This window comes from Panthera uncia (assembly GCF_023721935.1).
Source record: "Panthera uncia isolate 11264 chromosome A3 unlocalized genomic scaffold, Puncia_PCG_1.0 HiC_scaffold_11, whole genome shotgun sequence".
In the NCBI taxonomy this organism is placed as follows: Eukaryota; Metazoa; Chordata; class Mammalia; order Carnivora; family Felidae; genus Panthera; species Panthera uncia.
This window is the reverse complement of record NW_026057578.1, coordinates 88,739,858-88,755,916: the sequence shown is the minus strand read 5'-3', so window position 1 is coordinate 88,755,916 and position 16,059 is coordinate 88,739,858. Positions and strand designations below refer to the sequence as shown.

The 16,059-nt window shown below is 42.8% G+C and overlaps 1 protein-coding gene across 2 annotated transcripts in view; it reads right to left on the bottom strand.

Annotated features, from left to right (window-relative positions):
- POLE4 (DNA polymerase epsilon 4, accessory subunit) overlaps window positions 1–16,059 on the bottom strand; it is a 128,198-nt gene that overhangs the window by 91,331 nt on the left and 20,808 nt on the right. The window contains exon 4 of one of the 2 annotated variants that reach the window (XR_007462260.1): window positions 2,887–2,991. The exons of the other annotated variant lie outside the window; for it this stretch is intronic. The gene's annotated coding sequence lies outside the window, so the exon portion shown is untranslated. The remainder of the gene's footprint in view (window positions 1–2,886; window positions 2,992–16,059) is intronic. 2 annotated transcript variants of the gene reach the window in all.

Here is a 16,059-nt window from a genome sequence, read left to right as displayed (position 1 = left end):
AAAGAAAGAAAGAAAGAAAGAAAGAAAGAAAGAAAGAAAGAAAGAAAGAAAGAAAGAAAGAAGAAAGAAAGAAGAAAGAAAGAAAGAAAGAAAGAAAGAAAGAAAGAAAGAAAAAAAAAAGAAAAAATTTCAGAAATAGTAGATTCAGGTAAGAAATCAAGATCCGGGACAAAGAATGGAGCATGGAAAAAAACCCCAGAGATGGGTGGTCTAAATATCAAGGAGGGCACCAAAACAAAGAGCCCAGGACCCCCACAGAACTGTGCCTGGGGTCCAGTCTATCAGGGTGGTCATCTGCCCACAGCACCTCTTCTAAGTCTGATGGCCACGTTGCCCTTTGGACATAACAAGTGATCACATCCTGGACCCAATACACACAGTTAAGGAGACCAGAAGCTACATCAAGGGCTTTTCTTTGCTCTCCACATCCCCTTCCCCCATTCCACCACAGCCATGTTCCTTCAAGAATATACACCACAAACCCCCAACCTAGAACTAGGTTATTTGGTCACCTCATTTACTTGGAATATAGCTGAAAGTCAAGTCTGAGAAAACATCATCATAAAGGCCTCCAAACAACCAAAACAATGGTGTTAACATTAACGCATTCTACCTACAGGATTAGTCTTCAAGCTCTCATTCAGAATTTATCAACCTTATTTTATACCACACAGTAACAAGCTTACCTGTCTGGATTACCAGTCCACAGCAAACAGAAAGCAGAAATTTGGAGAATTACGAGAGATCAGACATTATAACAAGCAGACAGATGGTCACCTCTTAAAGCACAAGTTGAGGCCACTGGTACAATGTTAAACTGTTCCACTCTAGAACAGTAACTCCTGTTAATGCACAAACTGACTAAACTGTGTCTTGTTTTTTTTCTGCTTAAATCACATATTTGTCATACATAGTAACTCAGAGATTACAGATACTGCTTTATATGCTAAGCTGCATCACTTTTTTGTTTTGTTTTGGGTTTTTTCTGTTAATCTTGAAGAAAGGAAAAACAAGCTGCTTTCCTCTGTCCAGACCTGGAAGAGGTAGAGGTCCGGACCCAGCATCTGGAGAACTCTTAAGCTAGATCCTGCAAAATGATAACCCATTCATGGGAGTGGAATACACATCACCAGGGGGCTGTGGGGAGGGAGGTATGGGGAGTTATTGTTTAATGGGTATAGAATTCTATTCAAGATGATGAAAAGGTTCTGGAAATAGAGAGTGATGATGGTTGCACAATTATGAATACAACTAATGCCACTAAATTGTACACTTAAAATGGTCAAAGTGGTAAATTTGATGTTATGTGTATTTTATCACAATAAAATGAATGAATTAATGAATGAATGAATGAATGAATGAATGAATGAAAAATAAAATGATGGCCCAGCCAAGGAGCTAGAGACAGAGGTAGGGGAGGAAAGAAACCTCCAGGGAGAAACTCTGCAAGGTACTTCGGATTTTCCTTTCTGTATTGTAATCACTGCCTCTTCTCACCACACCTTCTGTGAAAGCCTGCCCTAAGCTGTTTTCTGGAAAGAAAAAGTGGGTCACTCTTGGACTGTGACATTACAGTGAGTACCGTAGTCACCTGGGAAAACTGTAACAAGCAGCACTGACCAGCAGAGCTGCTTTGCACAAGGGCCAAAACACTGACTGGGGCTGCAGATAGGAAGGAAGGGCTGTGGAGGGCATGCGGGATTCCCTGAAGCCTTGCAGGAACAGCAAGGAGGAGATTCCTTCATAGTCTGGACCCCTACCAGACCACAGAATGTGAGCCAGGGACTGAAAGCTGCACCGCTGGCTATACCATCCTAACCTCTTCCCTAGTTCCAGCATCTTCTCGGATCTCACCCAGTCAGGGCCCCACTACCAGCCCCACTAGCGGTCTCTTAGGGATACCTTGAACTTGACCCCAACTTTGCCCAGTCCCCCTACAGCTGAGACATTCTGGTCAGCTTCCCCCACCCCACCCCCCACCACCAACCCATCCTCTCCCCCTCACCCCCCAGCTCTCCTTGAGTCTTCATCTCTCTTACCCTTGGGATCCTCACCAAAGCCAGATTTTCCCAAGCCCCAGGAAGGGTCACAGTGCTGCAGTGTGGCTGTCACCTCTTCCTCAGACACAGAACCCCTTCTGCTGGTCCAGAGCTCCATCCATTCAATACAACCTTCTCAGCTCTGTGGTCACCAGGGTCTAAAGCACTCACTGCCTGGGTGCCATAGCCTTTATCCACCTGGTCCTGGCTGCTCTATGGGACAGCATGGAGCTGACTGGCCTCTGGTACTACTCTGTGGCCCCTCCTGGGCGTGGCTGAAGACTCTAACACCAGCTGTGGGTGCTGCTCAATCACTTTCCTTCTGATATAGGACCCAATGGATGCAGCTAAACACAAGGTGCCTGCATCAGTCACAGTCCCTAAACAGAAACAACATGTGCAACTTTGGACAATTTGTGGGCAGTTTACTAAAGAGACTATTTACAAAGGTGTAGGCAAGAAGTAGGGAACTCGCAAGGAATAGTGTGGTATCCCCAAATCAGAAATAGCCTCCATCTCACCCCTAGGCGGGAAGGGATGAGGGAAGGTGTGAATAAAGGAACTAAAGATGGGGTGGCTAAGTTGCGAGGTGGTTGCAAATAACTGAGACCTTGGGTCAAGGTACAAAGGAGACTGTGGCAATCCCACAGGGATAAAGGAAATGTACACTGGCTTCCATCTCCTTCCAATCTCCTGTGGGGCTCCTCACTGACAACCCAACCAGCAGCTGGAGGGCAAGCAGCCCAGTGATGTAGGGCCTGCAGGCTGGCTTCCCAGGACACAGGGAAGTGTGGAGAAGGGTCCTGCACAGTGCCTTTCCCTCTGTTAGTAGCACAACATCACTCACCTGCATGGTTCTGCCCAATGTGTACCCAGAGGGCTTGGTGCCAGGGTAGGAGGGGGAGACAAAACCAGGGTAATCTGGTTTTTGCCGAATTTCAAACCCCGATGTCTAGACACAAACACAATGACAGAAGGAAGGGAAAAAAGCAGATTAAAGATCCTGGCCACATTCCAATGCCCCCATACGGGGTTCAGCTCACCCTCTTGTTCCTTACCCACTCACTCACTGGCTGAGTCAAAAACATAGCTAACGACACAATTTTTAAAAATCAATCTACAAAGACATATACATGCAATTTATAGAAAAATAAATACAAATGACTTACAAACATAAGAAAAGATGCTCAATCTTATTTATTATTTATGAATTACCAAGGTACTATTTTTTTAACCTTTCATAGTGGCAAAGATGAAAATATCTGATGACACACTGTATCTGCACGGTTATGAGGAAACTGTTGGTAGCAATACAAATTGGTGCAATTTCTTTGGAGGATCATAAATTTAAACTTTACATACTGGTTAATTTAGCAATCTTACTTCTAGAAATGTATTCTATCTTCCCACATGTGAGTAAAAAAAACTGAACATAGATATTCACTGCAACATTGTTTGAAAGCAAGGATTGGAAAAATCCAAATTATTTACCAATAAATAATGATCAGGTCATGATCCCATTTGTGGGATCAGCCCCCTTGTCAGGCTCTGTGTTGATAGCACAGAGCCTGCTTGGGATGCTCTCTCTCTCTCTCTCTCTCTCTCTCTCTCTGCTCCTCCCCTGCTCACATTTATTCTCCCTCACAAAATAAATAAGGATTTTTAAAAAATAGGTGCATGTGTGTGCTGGTAAGAAAACACCAGGTAAAAAGCAAGGTACAAAAGTCTGGGCACGATATGGGGGTGTTGTTTTGGGGATGGAGCCAGATTCAGTTGGAACAGGGTGCATGAAGAAAGTAAGTTCATTCTTTCCCACCACTTCTGTTTAAACTCACACTGTGGATTTGTTCTGGCTCTGTTCTAGGATGACATTGCTTGCAGGTCCCACAGTTTTCTAGCTACTCCTAGATAATTTTGAAAGCCCCTAGTCACTTCACTTATAAGGAAAACCTCATTTTAGTAATTTAACCATTCAGTGTAACAACTAAAACTCCAGTCTTGTCCAGTGTACTATTTCTGTTTTTCTGTCAGTCTGGGCCTGATTTCTGCAGGTGGGTGCTGTTGGGGCTGGGGCAGGGGTGGATTTGGTTGTTTCCCTCTTCCCCACTAACCTCTCCAAACCACTTGCTGGCTATGGTTTCTGACCATGCCCTCACCCCACCTTGAGATGTGGGGGAAGAGGGTCTGGAGAGAGAGGGTAGTTTCTGTGGCTGGTGCAGAGGTTATGAAGATGGCTTCTTAGAGTGTGACAGACACAGATCTTCCAGATGCTTGCTTTACATAAAGTTGTTCTCAGTTTTGACTTTTCTTTTTTTCCCTTCTTTGGAGCTTCTCCCACTGGGGACCCATGGGTATGGAGCTCTTACAACAGGAGCTGCCTCTTATCTGGCTATGGCCAAACACTCCCTTGGGCCCACAGACTCATTATGTAGGGATCACATGGCTCCACCAGGAAATCCACTTGGATGGGACCCAAGACAACTCCAGGCTGCTCCCCAAACCCAACAAAATCCAAATCTGGTACTCCCAAAACATGAACCTTTGCCCCACAACTACTGAAAATGAAATCTCAACTCCAGGGCAGCTACCCCTCTTCACTCAACTCCCTGGTAGGCAGTTTCAAAACAGCCTTATCACCATCTCCAGGTAGAAATAGATACTATCTTTATTTCTAACAAATGCCAGGAAACAAGAGTCCAGCTCTCTGGGAGACGGCCTTGACAGAGATGGCCTTGAAGCCCCACTCACTTGGCCAAGCATACTGACAATACTCTCCAAAAAAATTCTCTCAGCCCAACACCCTCTACTCCTATTGGCCAGGGGGAGGGTTGCTAATGCAGCCAATGCACTCTTACAATCTCTTAGTACAACCTACAAAGGCTGTAAAACCAGTGCAAGTATAAGGCATCTACAATGTTGTTGCAGGCCTTTGGGCCTCACTCAAAGGGAGAAAGAGTACCATTTCAACATCTTTTTGCATACACATATACCCATGTACATATTTTTTTAAGTTCTGGAAGGATTATACAATAAATAATCCACAATAAACAACTGGGGGTAAACTAGGGGACAAAGATGAGAGGGAAATTAACTTTACATTGTATACCCTTTTATACTTTAATCATTTTTATGCTGTTATGTATTGCTTTTAAAACTAAACAGAAGTCTAGTTAAAACCTTTTTAAAATATGAAGGAGATTTGTACACATCAAGATCAAAAAGACCTCATTTGATACAAGGGCAAGTGAAACACCTGTTACAAAGTATACAGAAGAAAGTATCTCATTTATAACTAGCAACCAGAGGGGCACCTGGGTGGCTCAGTCAGTTAAGCATCCGACTTTAGCTCAGGTCATGATCTCGCAGTTCATGGGTTCAGGCCCCATGGTAGGCTCTGTGCTGACAGCTCAGAGCCTGAAGACTGCTTCAGATTATGTGTCTCCCTCTCTTCCTGCCCCTCCCCTGCTCATGCTCTGTCTCACTCTCTCTCAAAAATAAACATAAAAAATTTTTAATAATAAAATAAATAGCAACCAAAGAGAGAAAATACAACACATGAGTAAAATCTATAAGCAGGAAACTTTTAAATTCTACTGAGGGATATAAAAGAATAATTGAATACATGGAAAAGCATATTCTGTTCTCAAAAGACTCAATAATTTAAAGATGTCAGTTCTTCCTAAATTAAACTATAAATTTATATGATCTTAGTTAAAAAAACAAAAACAAAACAATGGGTTTTGGGCCTACACATGCTGACTATAAAGTTCATATAAAAAATAGCAGTGAAAGATGGGCCAGGAAAACTCTTTTAGACCCTTCAGATAGCAGAACATTTTGTAGTGTTCTGGTAATTAAATTATTTGGGAGACTCCTGTGCAAACACAGCTATAGAAACACCACCAAAGGACAGTGAAATACTAATCAAAATTGCAAATGCAAAGAGAATGGTAGGAACAAAGAAAACTATAAACTGGTTTCCTTTATCGAGTAGAGGGAATTAAAAATGAGAAGGGATTGTCCCTACAGATCCTGATAAAGCTTCAAGAACAGAGGAACAATGCTCTGAGGAAAGTAGAAATCAGGCAAGAGGCTGAAAACATGTGATTGAAAGTCTATTTACAGAGAGGTTAGTATCCCATGGGTACCTTCTCCAAGGCTGCCAAAATAAATAATGTCCCCTACTCTCCCACCAGATGCCATTGATTTATTCTCTGGGAAAACAGAAGTTGAAAATTAAACTGATTTTCAACCTAGCATCTAGCCTATACTCAGCCAAACTATCAAGTCAACATGAGGCTAAAATAAAGATATTTTAGGGCATGCAAGGACTCAGGGAACATACTGTTCCTGATTCTAGTTCTAATTCTAGTTCTAGGATCTAATTCTAGGATCTAGTTCTAGGATCTAATTCTAATTCTAGTTCTAATAAGGTGATTCTTGGTGGGCTCCTGGGTGGGGATTGGTCACCAGAAAGACCAAGCCATGATTAGAAGCTTGAAATTTTCAGCCCCACCCCCATCCTCCAGAGAGGAGAGAGGGACTGAGAATGGAGTTAATAATTGACCAGGCCTGAGGAAGCCTCCATAAAATCTCAATAGTAGGGGTTCTGAGAGCTTCCAGGTGAGTGAACATATAGACATATGGGAGGGTGACACACCCCAATTCCACAAGGATAGAGCTCCTGCACTCAAGACCCTCCCAGACCTCGTCCTCTTCGTCTGGCCTTTCATCTGTATACTTTATTATATCCTTGAATAAACTGGCAGACATAATCATTTCCCTGAGTTCTGTGAGCCACTCTAGCAAATTTATCAGACCAGAGGAGGGTTCGTGGGAACCTCAGATTTATAGCTGATCAATCAGAAGCACAAGTGACCACCTGGGCTTGCAATTAGCATCTGAAGTGGGGGAGCAGTCTTGTAGGACTGAACCCCAACCTGTGTGATTTGATGCTATTTCCTGGTAGACAGTGTCAGAACTATAGGACACCCAGCCAGTGTTAGAGAATTGCTTGGTGGGGAAACCCTCCTCACATCAGACATGAGAAGGGCTACAAGTGTGATGGTATGTGAGAGTGAAGAGTTACACCAGAGAAAGCACTGAGGATTTACCTCAAATGGTGTTTCTCAAACTTTTCCTGAGCATAAGAACCACCCGAGGATCTTATTAAACTGTACATTCTGATGGCCTGAGGGTCCACATTCCTAATAGATCCTGATGATATTGGTGCTGCTGGTGCCTGGACCATACTTTGATTAACAAACTACCACAACAGCAGTTTTCAAAGTGGGGCTGAGGGACTTCAGGGGACTCTGAGGTCCTTCTAGGGATCACTGAGGTCTTTGCTTTTCTAACTATATCTGTGTTGAGACCAAATTTTCTTCATACACTTCAACTAGAACAATGCATTGCAACAGGTATAAGCATCTGGCTGTCTTCTACTAAGCCAGACATTAAAGAAATTTGCAAAACATGTAAAACAATGCCTCTCTTCTCAGTAATGGTTTTGTTCTTTTAAAAAAAACTATACTTTTGATAAAGAATTTTATGTTAGTATGCTATGTGTTTTATCATTAATACTTTGAAATGAACTATTGAATATTTTAAAGATCTTCCAGCTTTAGCTTCTAAAATGGTAAATATTGATAGGTACAACCACATCAACAAATGTTCTTTGGGGTCCCCAATAAGTTTTAAGAGCATAAAAGTCTCCTGAGACCACTGTGCTAGAGAACATATTCCAGGAAGAAGACAAAAGATCTAGAAAGTAGGGACTCTAACACAAGAAAGATGAGAGGAAGTCCATGATGACAGCTGTACTAGTTTCTTCTTGCTGATGTAACAAATCACCACAAGGTTGGTGACTTAGCACAACACAAGTTTATTATGGCACAGTTTCTGCAGAAGTCCAAGCACAGTGTGCCTTAGCTGGCTCTCTGCTTAGAGTCTCACAGGCCAAAATCAAAATGTCACAGGATGCATTTCTTTCTGGAAGCCCTGGAGATGACTCTGCTTCCAAGCTTACTGAGGCTATTGGCAGAGTTCAGTTCCATTTGGTTGCAGGACTGAAGCCCCTGATTCCTTTGGTTCGATCTCAGTTTCTAGACCACCCTCCAGACCATTCCTTGGCTCATGGCTTCCTTCCCTCATCTTGAGGGCCTGCAATGGCAGGTCAAATCCCTGTCACATTTCAAATCTTTCTGACCTCCTCATGCCCCCATCTTTACTGCCACATCTCTTTTTCTGCCTCCCTCTTCTGCTTTTAAAGGCTCATATGGCTACACCGGGCCCACCAAGATAATCTCCCTATGTTAAGGTCAGCCAATTAGTGACCTTAATAACACCTATAAAGTCCCCCATAGTAGTACCTTAAGTCATGTTTGCCTGAATAACCAGTGGATGGGAATCTTGGGGACCATCTTTACAATTCTAACTACCACAACAGCAAAGAGAAAGTTCCAGATGATGGCAGATAGCTGGTCTAGGACCCAAAGGTTCTGTATTGAAACAGGCAGACTGAACTCTGGAAAACAGTGTGGAGGTTCCTCAAAAAATTAAAAATAGACCTACCCTATGACCCAGAAGTAGCACTGCTAGGAATTTACCCAAGGGATACAGGAGTACTGATGCATAGGGGCACTTGTACCCCAATGTTTATAGCAGCACTCTCAACAATAACCAAATTGTGGAAAAAGCCTAAATGTCCATCAACTGATGAATGGATAAAGAAATTGTGGTTTATATACACAATGGAGTACTATGTGGCAATGAGAAAGAATGAAATATGGCCCTTTGTAGCAACGTGGATGGAACTGGAGAGTGTTATGCTAAGTGAAATAAGCCATACAGAGAAAGACAGATACCATATGTTTTCACTCTTATGTGGATCCTGAGAAACTTAACAGAAACCCATGGGGAAGGGGAAGGAAAAAAAGAAAAAAAAGAGGTTAGAGTGGGAGAGAGAGCCAAAGCATAAGAGACTCTTAAAAACTGAGAACAAACTGAAGGTTGATGGGGGGTGGGTAGGAGGGAGGGGAGGATAGGTGATGGGCATTGAAGAGGGCACCTTTTGGGATGAGCACTGGGTGTTGTATGGAAACTAATTTGACAATAAATTTCATATAATAATAAAAAAAACAAACAGGCAGACTGAGGGCATAAAATAAACAGAGATGTTTAAGCATATGAAAAATTTTAATGAAAGGCATGGTACATAGATGTAGAGTGTCTGGGTAAACTTAATAAGAAGCTTGCAGAAAGCTAGGCAAATGAAAAAGCAATATGCTTATTACTACAGAACAAAATTAGGAATTTAAAAATAAAAGAGGCTTGGGGCACCTGGGTGGTTCAGTCAGTTAAGCATCTGACTTGATTTTGGCTCAAGTCATGATCTCAGGGTTTATGAGATCAAGCCCTGCATCAGGCTGTGCACTGACAGGGTGGTACCTGCTTGGGATTCTCTCTCTCCCTCTTTATGCCCCTCCCCTGCTCATTCTGTCTCTCCCTCTCCCTTTCTTTCTCTCAAAATAAATAAATAAGTAAACTTAGAAACAATAAAAGAAAAAGATACTCAAGCATCACAAACCTCTTGGCATAGCAGTGAACAATTTTTGCACACTCATAAGCGCTGACTATTGACTTAAAAACAAAAATACATGACTATGATGGCACAGAAAGAAGGGGCAAAGGTAGAAAGGTAGTCAATTGATAATTTTTTTAATTGTTTAAAGAGAAAAAGTAGAATGGCTGCAGGTGGTTGTCTCTAAGGAAAAGGACTGGAAGGGTGTGGAAAGGCATGGCTATTTCTCATTATAGGACTATCCCTACCCATCCACTCTTCACCCTTCTCAGCTCCACCCTGAGCCCCAGGAGGCTGGTCTTGGTGTTCCCTTGCCCCTGGTTCTGCTTGAACTCAGTCAGTGGAAGGCGCTGCAGAGATCAAAGGGTAGAAGGAGGGAGGAGGCTCCTGCAATCTCCCTGCTCTGAGAGGGTATTTCTGAGCAAAGGATACAATTTCTTCTCCAAGTTCTGGCTCTCACCAGCTCTCTCAAAATGCCCCCTCTCCTTGCTCCTTCAGGCCCAGGACTGGGAATATCTTCTCAATGTCCCTGTGTCCCTTAATCTTGCCCACACCTCTGAAAATTATCCCTTTACTAAAGTCTCTTTAGCTTCCTGAAGTGCCTTTGTTTCTGCCAGTGATTGATAGAAATACCATATTATGTGACTTTTCAAAATTTTGTACATGACCAAAAAATAGTCTACAAAAATTAATGGGTAATTTTCTTAAAAAATGTCAAAATCATGAATAACAAATCTGAAGACCTGATACAGATTAAAGAAGACAAAAAAGATATGGAAACTAGATAAAAGAAATGATCCTGGTTTGCATCTGGACAAGAAAAAAATACTATGAAAATTACTTTAAAGGACATTATTGAGACAATTGACAGAATTTAAATAAATCCATAGATCAGATAATAGCACTGCAATGACTTTAAATTTCCTGATGTTTATCATTGTCTCATGGTTATATAAGTGAATGTCCTTGTTCTTTTTTTTTTTTTAAGTTTATTTATTTTGAGAGCGACAGAGACAGAACAATTGGGGAAGGGACAGAGAGGGAGAGAGAGAGAATCCCAAGGAGGCTGCACACTGTCAGCCCAGAGCCCAATGTGGGGCTCAAACTCACGAACTGTGAGATCATGACCTAAGCTGAAACCAAGAGTCCAATGCTCAACCAATTGAGCACCCAGGCACCCCATGAATGTCTCTGCTCTTAGAAAATAGTTACTGAAGTATTTAGGAGTAAAGAGGTATCATGTTTGTAATCTACTTTCTTTTTTTTTTTTTTTTTTTGAGAGAAAGAGAGAGAGCAGGGGAGAGGGGCAGAGGGAGAGAGGGAGAGAGAGAACCTCAAGTAGCCTCCACACTCAGCACAGAGCCTGACACGGAGCTAGATCCCACAACCCTGGCATGACCTGAGCCAAAATCAAGAGTTGGACACTCAGCCAACCAAGCTATCCAGGTGCAACCTACTCTTAAATGGTTCTGAATAAAAATTATAAAATAATAACATATGTGATAGAGAGACAAAGCAAATGTGAATCCAGGTGAAGGGAACATAGTTCTTTGTCCTAGTCTTGCAACTCAAGTTTGAAGCTACTTCAAAATGCAAAGTTTCAAAAAATATGTATCAGTTATTTTGACAAAAGCTGTAAATATGCAATTTGGTACTAGTACGCAAATAGATCAGTGGAACAGAACAGAAAATCCATAAATACATATATCCAAACACATATGAGATTTAATCCATTTAAAGGGTGGCATTTCGAAATATCATGTGCTGAGCAGGGATGGAGACGTATTATTGTTTAAATGGCATATGGAAAACTGAGTTGCCATCTAGACAAGAAGTAATTATGGATCCCCATGTCACTCCATGGGCCAAAATAAATGCCAGATGGATCAAAAACTTAAGCATAAAAGAAAAACAAAAAATACTAGAAGAAAAATCATGAGAGGAGCAGACTTAGCGGGGGGCAGAGGCCACCTCCCTGGGAGTCAAAGTCTGCAGACACCCGCAGGTGCAGTGCCTTTGCAGCTGACTTCCGGGCTCCTAACAACAGGGCCAGTCCTCTGACAGAGCCTTTGCACAGAGAATGAATGGATCAAAGAGCAGGCAGGGGTAGTGACAGCAGCGGCAGCATTTGCTGGTCAGGGGCAGCTCCAGCAGCAGTGAGCAGCACCCGACAGAGGCGGTGGGGCCTGGCTGAGGAGTGCTGGCTCAGGGGACAGCTGCAGTGTCCTCATCAGACTGCCCTGTGGACTCTGGCTGTGGGTTGATCATCCAGCCTCCCGTTCTTCCCATTTCTCAAGCCTGCTTCCTCAGCCTGCTGCCACTTCCGGAGCTAGTAGACATTAAATTCCTTTTCTGTTTAAAATCACCCGTCTGTTTCTGTTGCTTATAACTTAGAATGTTAACTACACATGTGTGTGCACACACATGCACGCATACACATAAATGGTGTGTGTGTGTGTATCATACATATATTATATGGCTTGTTTTTTCCTTTTGCCCTAAAATTACATATGCATGAATATAAGCATGTGTACAAAACTGGAAGGCTAACATAGCAAATGGGCAACAGTGGACACCTATGGGGATGCTTCATGGTGGAGCTGGACTAAAAGGAACTTCCACTTTTGAATCTATCTTCAATGTTGTTTAGGGTTTTTTTTTTACAGAAATCATAGATTTACATACTACTTTTTTCAACTATAAATGTTTTAATACAATTTTTTCCAAACAAACCTTTTACTTGTCTCGCACCAGAGCCAGAATGGGGACACCAAGGCCTTAACAGAGAAGCAGGCAGACACCATCCCTTCCTCACAGAGCAGGCAACCTAATGGGGACACATATAGGGCACCAGGCACTGATTCCACAGTGAGATGAGTCTTAAGAAGGGGAGAGATGGGCCACCTGGGAGCACAGAGGAAGGTCAACCACCCTCACCTAGAGGGCAGCCAGGAAAATTTTCCCAGCCTTAGACTTTAGGCCGGCAAACAGGAAAGAAAAAATGAGCAGAAAGATACAGCAGGCAGAGGGAACAGCACCTCCCAAGCACAGAGACCATGGCTCCTGCAAGAAATGCCTTTGCTGGACCACTAGGAGGGCAGGGGAAAGAAGCAAGCATGGAGAGGCAGACAAGGTCCATCACAAAGACTTTGTGAAGAAATATTGTGTAAAATCTTCTTAAGCAAGTCGGACTTTACCCTGAAGGCCAATAGGTGGTCACAAAGGACTCTGAGCAGAAAGGGCTGGTCAAACCTGGCTTTTGTCATAATCAGTCATCAGCATCTTCCCTCCGGTTTACATCAGCTGTGAAGCAGGGCATTGTTCTTTTCAGCACACCCGCCAAGTTTCCCTTATCTTTCAGAACACTGGGTAATGTTTTCCCACTGTCAATGGAGGAGAAGCATCTACCCATCTCTCCCAGTTTGTGACTCCTGGCTGTCAGGGCCAGCCTTAGTAGCTAGGGCACCTTCCTCGGGGCTATTTACAGCATCATTCCTAAACCACTAGCTATATAAACTGATTAGAGTCAAACCCCAGGAATATCTCAGCCCTTTCCAGTAGTTTAACACAGAGGAATCCCCTGGTGAAATCCTCTGAGGGCAGCCCCGTTCAGCCACCGGAGGCCCTGTAGGCCCCTGGCTACCTTGGTGACCCTGAAGGCATACCACCTTCAATTCCTCACTCATCCTTGTTAGCACACATACTGGTTTGCTGGCACCTGCTGGCATATTTGCTCTCCTCTCCCTTCTCCCAGTGCCACCCCAGCTTAGGATTTCCTCTTGTCTTATTTCCATGTGTCTGCTATTAGGCCACAGTCTATGTGTCATGCTCTGAGCTTGAGGGTTTCCCATGACATTGAGCTCTTGGGAATTTTCTCTCTCCATTTCGGTTATGTCTGACATTTTTCCCTATTAGGACACACATTCTGACTTAAAGACCTTTTCACATTTTATGAAGTGCTTCATGAAATCACTGTGATTCATGTCACTCACAATTAAGAATGACAATTAGAAGAAAAAACAATTTGGCTTCTTGCTTTTAGTTGCACCATATAGCAACAGTGGCATGAGGAGGAAACCTGAAATTATCCCTAAGATTTTCAGCCAACATTCACCAGATGAGTATTTTACTATTTCAAAGCACCAAAGGCACAAAGATTTTTTTTCCAGCAAGGCAAATAAGCAATACAATTGCCCATTGTTTTGAAATAGTTTCACAGTTGTTTATTCTAAAATGATGCATTTCTTTAAAATAAACTGAGAGTCTTTGGTAAATTCATTATCTGCATTGTAATTTAAACAGCCAAACTTCCATCTCTGCTTTGTGACACTCTGGTGTGACATCCCTGAGGTAAGGACAGATGATTTCTACAACTCTCCCTGCCCTGAGGAGCCCTGATCAGTCTCTACTTATTATCTCTAACAAGGTAGAGATGTGCTAATTAGCAGCTCCTCAAGAAAACACCACGAAATGATGGACATAGATAACTTTTTAAAAGCATGTCTTTCCCCACTCGCTGGACTGGACTCGATTAGGGAGTGGAAAGCAAAAGGGGCTTGTTGTCGGTCTTGGGTAAAAGCTCTCTAGCATCTCCAAGAGGTGCTTCACATTGACATTAATAAGCTCAGTGAGTATGTCTCAGGCTAAGAAACCTGGGATTGTCAGCACATCAAGATGAACCTTTTTCACAGAAGCAGACTCTCATTAATGAAGCTCAATGTCTGATGTGCAGACACATTCCATTTATGGCGTTACCTTCATGTGTCTTTGGAAGAGCCCTCATTTCTTATTTAGAGCTTTTGTTACCACAGGTGAGCGATGTTCAGAATAAAAAAGGGCTTCATTGCTCAGTAAGCATTGCTGAAGACTTATGCTGCAGTTGGCAAAAGTTGTAGTAACAATGTCTAATGTAGGCTTGGTACTATGTGCCCCACACAGTGCTGAGGGCTTTATTAGCACTATTCTATGACCCTCCATATGGTGTAGTGACCGTTACTGTCACAGAGGCTTAGAAATATTATTGTGCCTACAGTTTTGCAGTTAAGAGTTTCAAAGAAGAGATGCTGTGGCTAAGACTTCTGGTTATTTAAATTTAAATTAAGTAAAATTAAAAATTTATACTCCCGAAACCAACATTACACTATATGTTAACTAATTAGAATTTAAATAAAAACTTGAGAAGGAAGAGTTAAAATGACAGAGAAGTAGGGAGACTGGGATTTCCTTCATCCCTCAAAAACAACAGTATTGAGGTCAGAACACTTGGAACACCCACAAAATTAGTCTGTGGAGTAACAGAAAACTCTCCACAGGTGGATGGAGACAGCTTGGAGGGACAGAGGTGTATGTATGTGAATTGGGGGAGATAAAACAGGTGGTGTAGGCATGGGGGAGGGGACCCCTTCTGTGGAGAGACAAAAGGGAGAGAAAGAAAGGCTGTGGAAGTGTGGTATTGCGTCTGGACAAGACAAAAACTTCCAGACCACAGACTGGGGAACAAGAAATACAAAGAGTGCCAGTTTCTACTTTGCAAACAACCTTAGGTGCCAAATATCATAATTTTCAGGAGTGCAGGACGTTCTCCAGACTGGAGCTGCCACTGTATGTGTATGCACCTTCGGGGGGAAGGGAAGCCAGCTCCAGGGCTCGGTAGCAATCTTGGGGGTGCACTGAAAGACAATAATCCCCCTCCTCTGGTACTGTAGGAAGAGGGTTTATTGCACCCCCAAAGAAAAAAGACCCTGTAGGCATCAGCCAGAGACCTTTTATCAGCAGGGCGGAGTGGAACTACCCCAGAACCAGGTACTCCTGGTGCGGGATGTTTTAAGACATCAGGGTTTGAATCTCAGCCAAGCGCGTAGGAGGCAGGGAGGCTGAAGCAGGACAAGCCACCCACCCAGGATACCCTGTGAGGGCTGTCTCCCTGGTCGAGGGAGGAGAGACTGGGGTGTGCCCATTTTTCTCCCCAACACCAACACGAGGTGGGGATGCTTCAGTTAACAGAACAGTGGCCAGAAGTGGAGGTGGGACTCGCTTATACCAAATCCCGCCTCTCCATGTCTGGCAACTGGTTATCTACCAGAGTGAGACTGACACTGACCGAACCAGACTGCCTGTCCTCCAGACCAGCACAGCCACTGGTCCCAGGCACCAACAGACAACTGTCCTGCAGTTTTGTAAAGTAGTCTGGTGTTTTTTTTTTTATCTCTTTTATTTCCTTCTCTTTTCCCTTCTTTTTCTTTCTACCCTCCTCTTCCCCCTCTCCGCTTTGGAATCAGGCTCATAGATTGATTTGATTTTTGGTAAATTCTTATTTTATATATATATATATAATATATATATAATATATATAATATATATATATTATATATATGTATTATATGTATATAATACAAAGAAAAAAGGATATGTGTGTGTATATATATATAATCATATATA